This window comes from Rhagoletis zephyria, unplaced genomic scaffold, assembly GCF_001687245.7.
Source record: "Rhagoletis zephyria isolate East Lansing unplaced genomic scaffold, Rhagoletis_zephyria_1.1 Rzeph_scaffold_00102, whole genome shotgun sequence".
In the NCBI taxonomy this organism is placed as follows: domain Eukaryota; kingdom Metazoa; phylum Arthropoda; class Insecta; order Diptera; family Tephritidae; genus Rhagoletis; species Rhagoletis zephyria.
Genome location: NW_016157186.1, coordinates 519912 through 529411, shown reverse-complemented (window position 1 = coordinate 529411; position 9500 = coordinate 519912). Strand labels below are relative to the sequence as shown.

At 34.6% G+C, this 9500-nt stretch overlaps 1 protein-coding gene across 1 annotated transcript in view; it reads right to left on the bottom strand.

Moving 5' to 3' along the window:
- Positions 1 to 9500, bottom strand: part of LOC108376804 (uncharacterized) — a gene marked incomplete at its 3' end in the record, with an annotated part of 101865 nt that overhangs the window by 1065 nt on the left and 91300 nt on the right. The window lies entirely within an intron of this gene.

Sequence of the window (9500 nt, the reverse complement as noted above, 5' to 3'; positions counted from 1 at the left end):
GTTTATTAGGAAAAATTAAAATTGTACAAATCGTGGTACAATGCTCAATAAAAATATTAAAAATAAAAAAATGTTAATAAGCCACAATAACATTTATAAATACATAGTTTAGGAAGAGCGTGCCTGAAACTATACAAAAAAATAAATAAGCAAATGTATGTATAGAATTGACAACAACAACCACGCACTGTCGAGTTTAAATTGCGGCAAATCAACTGCACTTGATAGTAGTTGGTTGAATAAGGAAAATCAATTAGCAACAAGAGTTTACGGGATGTACATATGTAGCTCAGTGGTTAACGCTTCTGACTTTGAACTTCGATTTTTCAACATATAGGACTTATGATTCAATGGCATACACAATACGTCAATCAAAATATGAATTTCGGATTTTTAGTTAGTTACGGCTTTTTGTATTTCAGTGACGATGTGAGTAACGCCCTTTTCATACTAAACTAACCATATATTGCATGCCAAGTCCCACTCCTCAATAGATATTAAATTCGCCTTGAATTAATTTTTATTTGATTTGTGAACTTGGCTGTCAACTTATTCACATATCATTTTATCTTTATTTCGATGCGTGCTAATTTTGACAATTAGTACAAAATTAAACTAAATGTTATTGTTTTCGAGCTGAAAAGCTAATAAAAGGAACACGAAACTTAATCATAATATGTTTTATGAGAAAAAAAAATTGCACTTATCAAAGAAAAAGTAGAAAAAAAGCTAGCCATATATCCAGTTTTTTCAACAGACCTTTGACAAATAATATTCGATAGTTACATAATTCTTACCTAATTAAAGGTTATCTTTTAACGCGCAAATAGTCGATTCTCTTTATAGCTAGACGTTGAACATTTCCGCTGGAAATACCTTTTGAAGGATCTTACTCTTTGACTTTAAATTTTAAAAGAATGGGGGACGTAGGGCGACATTTTTAAAGTAGCATCTCAACAGGCTACAATTTGTCATTTTGTTAGCCAGATATACGTTTTATCAGTGCACTTGCACAATATTTGCATTCGCAAAAGCTACGCACTGATTGCGAATGCGAATGTAAAAATTAATGCGAAAGCTCCGCAGTTGCGAATGCGATTGCGAATATTCGCAACAACCCTGGTACATATGTACATGCATAAGTACATATGTATGTTATTACTTAACTTAAATACATACGTACATATGTATGTACATACATATGTACGTATGTATTTAAGTTAAGTAATAACATACATATGTACTTATGCATGTACATATGTACCAGGGTTGTTGCGAATATTCGCAACAACCCTGGTACATATGTACATGCATAAGTACATATGTATGTTATTACTTAACTTAAATACATACGTACATATGTATGTACATACATATGTACGTATGTATTTAAGTTAAGTAATAACATACATATGTACTTATGCATGTACATATGTACCAGGGTTGTTGCGAATATTCGCAACAACCCTGGTACATATGTACATGCATAAGTACATATGTATGTTATTACTTAACTTAAATACATACGTACATATGTATGTACATACATATATACTGCTGGCGGAAGGTTCGCATCTTCACGGCAGACTCTTTTTGCTACCAAAACGTAAACAAATGAACTGGCAAAAATAGTGTTGGATATATTATCGCTACTGTTGATTTAGTTGTTTTTAATAGTTGTCCTGTACTAAATGTGGCGCGTAAAAGCTACGCACATACATACATAAAGGCGAAAGTGCGAAACGCAAATAATACAAGTAATTTTTAGCAAAAAAAAACCGAATTATCGAAATCGGTTGACGTGGTCCAAAGTTATGCGGTAACATACATAAAAAAAAAAAAAAGATTCCGACGAACTGATAACCTCCTCCTTTTTTGGAAGTCGGTTAAAAAGCAAAGCCACGACATAAAAGAGACATTGAGCGTACGGCAGTATCAACGGTTAGCCATAAAAAAATCATAACAAATACATATCTATGTATGTATGTACTTGCAGACTTATTCAAAAGTACATACATATACATACGTATGTACATATTTAAATGCGTGTACGGCTCTGTACATACATACGTATTCATACATACCCTGCAGGAAATGTGTCACTATAACAACTTTAAGTTGATTAGGAAGGAGCTAAAAGTCACAGATACAGATAAAATATTTTCTTTGACGAAAGCTAACTATATTTCTATGGTGATTGCCGCGAAATAGTCAAGGGTGGTCTACCTCCGCATTAGATGTAGTCAATGGTGGTTTACCTCTGCATTTGATGTAACTAACTACTTTTGGACGAGATGCGAAGTGCAGGATATTTAAATAGAAACGCGTTTGAAGAAAACAGTCTCGAGCTTAACTCCTGCATTACTTGTCAACTATTTTTAAGTTAGCTTTTTGTAACTAACTACAAGTTAAATATTTTATAGAAATCCCGCAAAAAAGCTAACTACAAGTGGATTATTTTCTATCAATTGGTAATTTTTTTCTGCAGGGTACATATATATTCATACATACATACATCTATGTATATCTATCGTCACTAAACACGAATAAAGGCGCGAGCTCAAAAGTTGACGGCGAAAAAAACGCATAAAAAACTTTAGCGTCAAAAACTCTTAACATACTTCGCCGAAGTTTTTCATAAGCATCTTTTCTCGCAAAATTTTTTTACGCGCCTTTTTTCGCCGTCAAAACACTATCGCGCCTTTATACGTGTGTAGTGACGATATACATAATATAAAGAAAAGTCGAAATTCTTAGTGCGCGCTAATCTCGAAAACTACTCAACGGATTTTGACGAGGTTTTCTGTAATATACTTTGTATCGATCGCCCAATAGGGTTGCCACCTGTCTAAAAAACTATTAGATCAGCACTGTTCGTTGGATTACAAATGAAAGGGATTGGCCTCTAGAAATGTACTAATGTTTTATTTTTTCGAACAGGGTTGCCTTCTGTTAATAAAATGACTATATATAATCCTAAAAGCGTAGGCATCAGTTCTGCACCGTCGCTGTCAGACGAAAAGACTTGGCCTCTAGATGTGTAATAATGGATTATTTTTCTGAGTAGGGTTGCCACCTAATAAAAAGTTAAAATATTTTCACCGTTCGTTGGATTACAAAATGAGATATCAAATGAAAGGACATGGCCTTCGCATGTAGTTACAAAAACTTTATTTAAAAATTACTATCTTCTAAACATAGTATAAAGGAAGGTCGAGATTCTTTGAACACGCTAATCTCGAAAACTACTGAACGGATTTGGACGAGATTTTCTATAATATAGTACAACAAGGTTCTGTTTTTCGAACAGAGTTACCGCTTGTCTAAAGATTATAGAACCCGCACCGTTCGTTGCATTAAAAACATGAGATGTCAAATGAAAGGGTTGCCGCCTCCTTCAAAAATTACTACATATCCTTTTCGCGGACAAACTGGTAAACAACCGTCATATTTGTATAAAAGCATAAGAATTTACGGCAGGTAATTTGATATTAATTTACGGTTTCCTCAGGAGTTAAGACAATGAGAATAGAATACCCTTGCTGTAACGAGAAAATAAATACAGAAAACTCATTTACATGTATTATGCGCTCTTTCTTCACAGTATCATCTTTTTTTGTTAGATACTTTAATCCAGGGGAGCCCATTCAGCAGCCCAATTGGCTCAGCAGGTTCACAACAAGATCACTGTGGCTCACTTTGGCTCAGTTACAGCAAAAACAGCNAACGGATTTGGACGAGATTTTCTATAATATAGTACAACAAGGTTCTGTTTTTCGAACAGAGTTACCGCTTGTCTAAAGATTATAGGACCCGCACCGTTCGTTGCATTAAAAACATGAGATGTCAAATGAAAGGGTTGCCGCCACCTTCAAAAATTACTACATATCCTTTTCGCGGACAAACTGGTAAACAACCGTCATATTTGTATAAAAGCATAAGAATTTACGGCAGGTAATTTGATATTAATTTACGGTTTCCTCAGGAGTTAAGACAATGAGAATAGAATACCCTTGCTGTAACGAGAAAATAAATACAGAAAACTCATTTACATGTATTATGCGCTCTTTCTTCACAGTATCATCTTTTTTTGTTAGATACTTTAATCCAGGGGAGCCCATTCAGCAGCTCAATTGGCTCAGCAGGTTCACAACAAGATCACTGTGGCTCACTTTGGCTCAGTTACAGCAAAAACAGCANTAATATAGTACAACAAGGTTCTGTTTTTCGAACAGAGTTACCGCTTGTCTAAAGATTATAGAACCCGCACCGTTCGTTGCATTAAAAACATGAGATGTCAAATGAAAGGGTTGCCGCCTCCTTCAAAAATTACTACATATCCTTTTCGCGGACAAACTGGTAAACAACCGTCATATTTGTATAAAAGCATAAGAATTTACGGCAGGTAATTTGATATTAATTTACGGTTTCCTCAGGAGTTAAGACAATGAGAATAGAATACCCTTGCTGTAACGAGAAAATAAATACAGAAAACTCATTTACATGTATTATGCGCTCTTTCTTCACAGTATCATCTTTTTTTGTTAGATACTTTAATCCAGGGGAGCCCATTCAGCAGCCCAATTGGCTCAGCAGGTTCACAACAAGATCACTGTGGCTCACTTTGGCTCAGTTACAGCAAAAACAGCAAAAAAAACAAAACACACATTGACTCAGTAAAAACAAAACTGCTGCTTTGCGTTGCCTCGCATTTGCTCAGCTGTATGCCTGTATCGTTGATTTAATAGTTTGGTGTTGAAATATTTTTTGAAATTCTCGGAACTATAATGTTGTAATTGGTATTGGCGTTGTTGTCGTTTGGATAAGTAAGTTAAATTTGTTGAGCGCCGCTGCTTTAATCAAGAAAGTGTGAGCAAAATTTTATCAAATCAGCTGATGTGTTTTATTTTTGTTTGCATATGAAAATATGTAGAGAAAAAGAATTCATAAATGNATATTTTTTGAAATACTCGGAACTATAATGTTGTAATTGGTATTGGCGTTGTTGTCGTTTGGATAAGTATGTTAAATTTGTTGAGCGCCGCTGCTTTAATCAAGAAAGTGTGAGCAAAATTTTGTCAAATCAGCTGATGTGTTTTATTTTTGTTTGCATATGAAAATATGTATAGAAAAAGAATTCATAATTAACATGTGCCCAAAATGTATTTTACAAAGTGTGATTGAATTAGGGATGGAAAAGGCGCACGCAGAATCGATTCTTGACTTCAGAATCGACTTTCAAGTTTTCGATTCTTAAAGTCGATTAATCCCCTCTGATAGTCGACTTTATAACTTAAATTGACTTTTTGAAAATTTATAAAAGAAACTGTATGTTTTTGATTTTTTGTCCTAACTGTATTGTGGCGAATACTGCGGCAACACAAAGCGAACAACGAGAAATAGGCAGAATGTTCGAGGAATGACGTAGAATGTTCCACAAAGAGAAACGTCAAGTTGGATGAACACTGCGAACAGCGAGAGAAAGAGAATGAGCGATAAACTTCAGAACGTTCTAGAGTTGCCATAAGTGTGAGCGCAGGTATATAAGAGCCACGACACCGCGGAGTTGAGTTAGTTACGAGTTGCAAGTCAGCAAGCTACCAGTAAAGTGNTGTATTTTACAAAGTGTGATTGAATTAGGGATGGAAAAGGCGCACGCAGAATCGATTCTTGACTTCAGAATCGACTTTCAAGTTTTCGATTCTTAAAGTCGATTAATCCCCTCTGATAGTCGACTTTATAACTTAAATTGACTTTTTGAAAATTTATAAAAGAAACTGTATGTTTTTGATTTTTTGTCCTAACTGTATAATGAGTCTCCGCAAGATCATAGTCGAAAGTGTGTGCGTAATGGTGCGAGCGGAGTACACAAGAATCATAGAATACAAGAATGATAGAATACAAGATTGCGCATTCCCGACGGCGATGACATTTGTGGCTAAAAAGCAGGAAGCCGAATAGGAGGATAAAAGAAAATGTGAGATTAGTCAATTATCTTAGTATTCCATTTTTCGATTGGAAACGTGTTTTAATTGCTTTAAATTATGAAAATGTATGGTTTATAATAAAAAACTAATAAAGGAAAGGTGAAAAACGGTGATTTAAGTAGAGTCCGACCGATTCCAATTTTTTTCAGGTACCTATGCCGATGCCGATTAATCGGCTTATGGGCAAAGAATCGGCCGATGCCGATTCCATTAAAAATTACAAATAAATGTACACTGACAAGAAGGATTAGTTTCGACAACTAAAGATATTTAGTTTCCGAATTTTGACAATATTTGGGAACTGTGACCAAAGATTGGGAATTATTACCATGGGTTGGTAATTTTAACTAAATATATTAAAGCTTCTCATATTCATCTAGGTTGTACCAAATCGTTAATTTAGTTGAAGGGTATGGTAAATACAAATAAATATTTTTTTGAAGCATATTTCTACAAATTCCATTCAACTTAACGTATGGTTCTTAAAAGGATGCCATTAAGCTCTGCTAATACAGATAAGCTTTCTTTCAACACATGGTTTAGTCATAGTTACCAAATCTTAGTTGAGGCACCCGGCCTGATGGGTTTGAAGTTTTTTTTTGTTCCATTTTTATTACTAAGGCGTCTTATAAATGCTTGGCTTTTAGTTCTTGAAGAATAAAAGTCAGTTAGGACAAGTCTTTTTTGTATAATTTCTGGTTTTAATTGTTCAACTTCTTTTGCACCAGAGCAACTGTCAAAAATAGGCACAGCAGAAATGTAAAATTTTCTCGCCATAATAAAAAGTTTTTTTAACATGGAACTTTTCTACTAATTCACATGAAATTACTATCTCAACGCTCGGAGCGCTGCCACTGAGAGCGTTTGCCAACTGATAANGGTGATTTAAGTAGAGTCCGACCGATTCCAATTTTTTTCAGGTACCTATGCCGATGCCGATTAATCGGCTTATGGGCAAAGAATCGGCCGATGCCGATTCCATCAAAAATTACAAATAAATGTACACTGACAAGAAGGATTAGTTTCGACAACTAAAGATATTTAGTTTCCGAATTTTGACAATATTTGGGAACTGTGACCAAAGATTGGGAATTATTACCATGGGTTGGTAATTTTAACTAAATATATTAAAGCTTCTCATATTCATCTAGGTTGTACCAAATCGTTAATTTAGTTGAAGGGTATGGTAAATACAAATAAATATTTTTTTGAAGCATATTTCTACAAATTCCATTCAACTTAACGTATGGTTCTTAAAAGGATGCCATTAAGCTCTGCTAATACAGATAAGCTTTCTTTCAACACATGGTTTAGTCATAGTTACCAAATCTTAGTTGAGGCACCCGGCCTGATGGGTTTGAAGTTTTTTTTTGTTCCATTTTTATTACTAAGGCGTCTTATAAATGCTTGGCTTTTAGTTCTTGAAGAATAAAAGTCAGTTAGGACAAGTCTTTTTTGTATAATTTCTGGTTTTAATTGTTCAACTTCTTTTGCACCAGAGCAACTGTCAAAAATAGGCACAGCAGAAATGTAAAATTTTCTCGCCATAATAAAAAGTTTTTTTAACATGGAACTTTTCTACTAATTCACATGAAATTACTATCTCAACGCTCGGAGCGCTGCCACTGAGAGCGTTTGCCAACTGATAAAAAAAGAGAAAATTTGGAAAGTCCAAACAAAAATTTTGAGATTTCTCGTTGTGAATACGAATGCCATAGTTTTTACCAAGCTCGTGGGTCTACGCAAAATTTTGACAGCTTGTGAATATGTATACACATAAAGTTGTTGGCGGTAATAAAGAGTCAAAATCAAAATGGAGAAAAGAACAAAAAGCGTACGTTAGTTGTCAGTTATAAAATAAATCCAATTTATTTGCGAATATTTGTTTATTCTATTTATTGAAAGGCAACCTAGCGGAAAAGCTTGTGTTAATTATATTGACAACAGAACCTGGCAGCTCGCACGTTGTCAAGTAACATAAAATCCACAAAAGAATACATTGCTTGTATTACCATCAATACTCCATGTATAAATTTTAACAACACACAAAAATAGAGCTTTCGCACGAGCGTTTTTTGGTTTTTCAACACCATTATTAATTTTCTTTTAATAAAATCACGATTTGTCAAATGCTTAAATTTATTTATCTATTAATAATGCAGCACACAGGCCATTAAATAGCAGCACACAACCCCATGCCTTCCTCAGGAATGAATATAACTACAACAACAACCCAAAAAGGTTGGTTACTGTCTATACCAGTGATTCCCAAAGTGGTCCAGGTGGACCCCCAGGGGTCCACGGAAGGCTCGACGGGGGTCCACGGTGACGTTAAAAAAATATGGGGGTCCATGAGTTGTAAATGGGGGTCCACGAAGATTTATCTGGCCTCGATGTAAAGAACCAAAATGGTTGCTTGTAAGCCTCTTTATTTAACTTTAATTTTTTTGAGTGGTGACGCACTGCTGCACTTACCGTCACTTAGTGTTTTCATACGTGGGGAAGCCTTAAAGGCCACCTGCAGACTAAAAAGAACCGGATGCTGGTATGACAAAGCACTTGTGTCTTTTCAATGCTACAGGATAGTACGCCACCATTACCTTTGTTTAAGAGATTCTATAATGTAGTGTTCCCTGAGACTGAATGCTGGTTTGATTCCACCGCTGAGACCGGACTCACACATTGTCGAATCTTCACTGATGGCTCCAAAACTGACTCATAGTCATGATCTGGGGTCTTTTTCGAGGTTAATGGAGATATGCTTCACTTTTCTGTAGGGGAATATGCTTCGGTATGCAAAACTCAAAACCATGGATGGGGTAGCCACCCGTACTATAATATATTGTACTATTGTACTATTTTTCCGGTTGGCGTACTATATACTGTTGGAAAAAAATATAGTATGCAAAAATACTATATTTCTTCAATCAGAAATATTAATATATTTCAGTAATTTTCACGAAAAAAATTTATTAAAATGGTTGATCTTTATTCTGAAATAACAAATGAAATATTCTTTAAAGTAAAAGGTCATTGTGAGTTTATAATCAAAAGAGGTTATAATCAAAAAAGGTAACATAACTGAGAAAGAATTAACAAATTTCCTTAAAATAATTTTATTTCCCATCAGTTAAAAATCGTTTTTAATTTTTCTTTTAATTAAAATACTATTAGGGAGTTCACAAGTCGTGCTATTTGTCATATTTGCTCTTTTGTACTATTTTTTTAGAACAGTTGTAAAATGAAACTTGTGAGCATCCCATACTTTTTCGTGTGCTATTGTACAATATTTTAACATTTATTTTTGACAAAATCAAAATTATTAAAACAGCTTTAGAAAGTTTATAATGCCCAGAAGAAGCGAGAAAAGCAAATTAATGGCTGCGATTTGCGAGAAGTACGCGCAGGACGCAATGATGGAAGGAAGTGAGTCGTCAAATAAGTCATTTATGAGTTTTTTAAATTTATTTGGTGCATTTTTGTTAGGCGATGAAGATGAGGAGGAAGAGATCG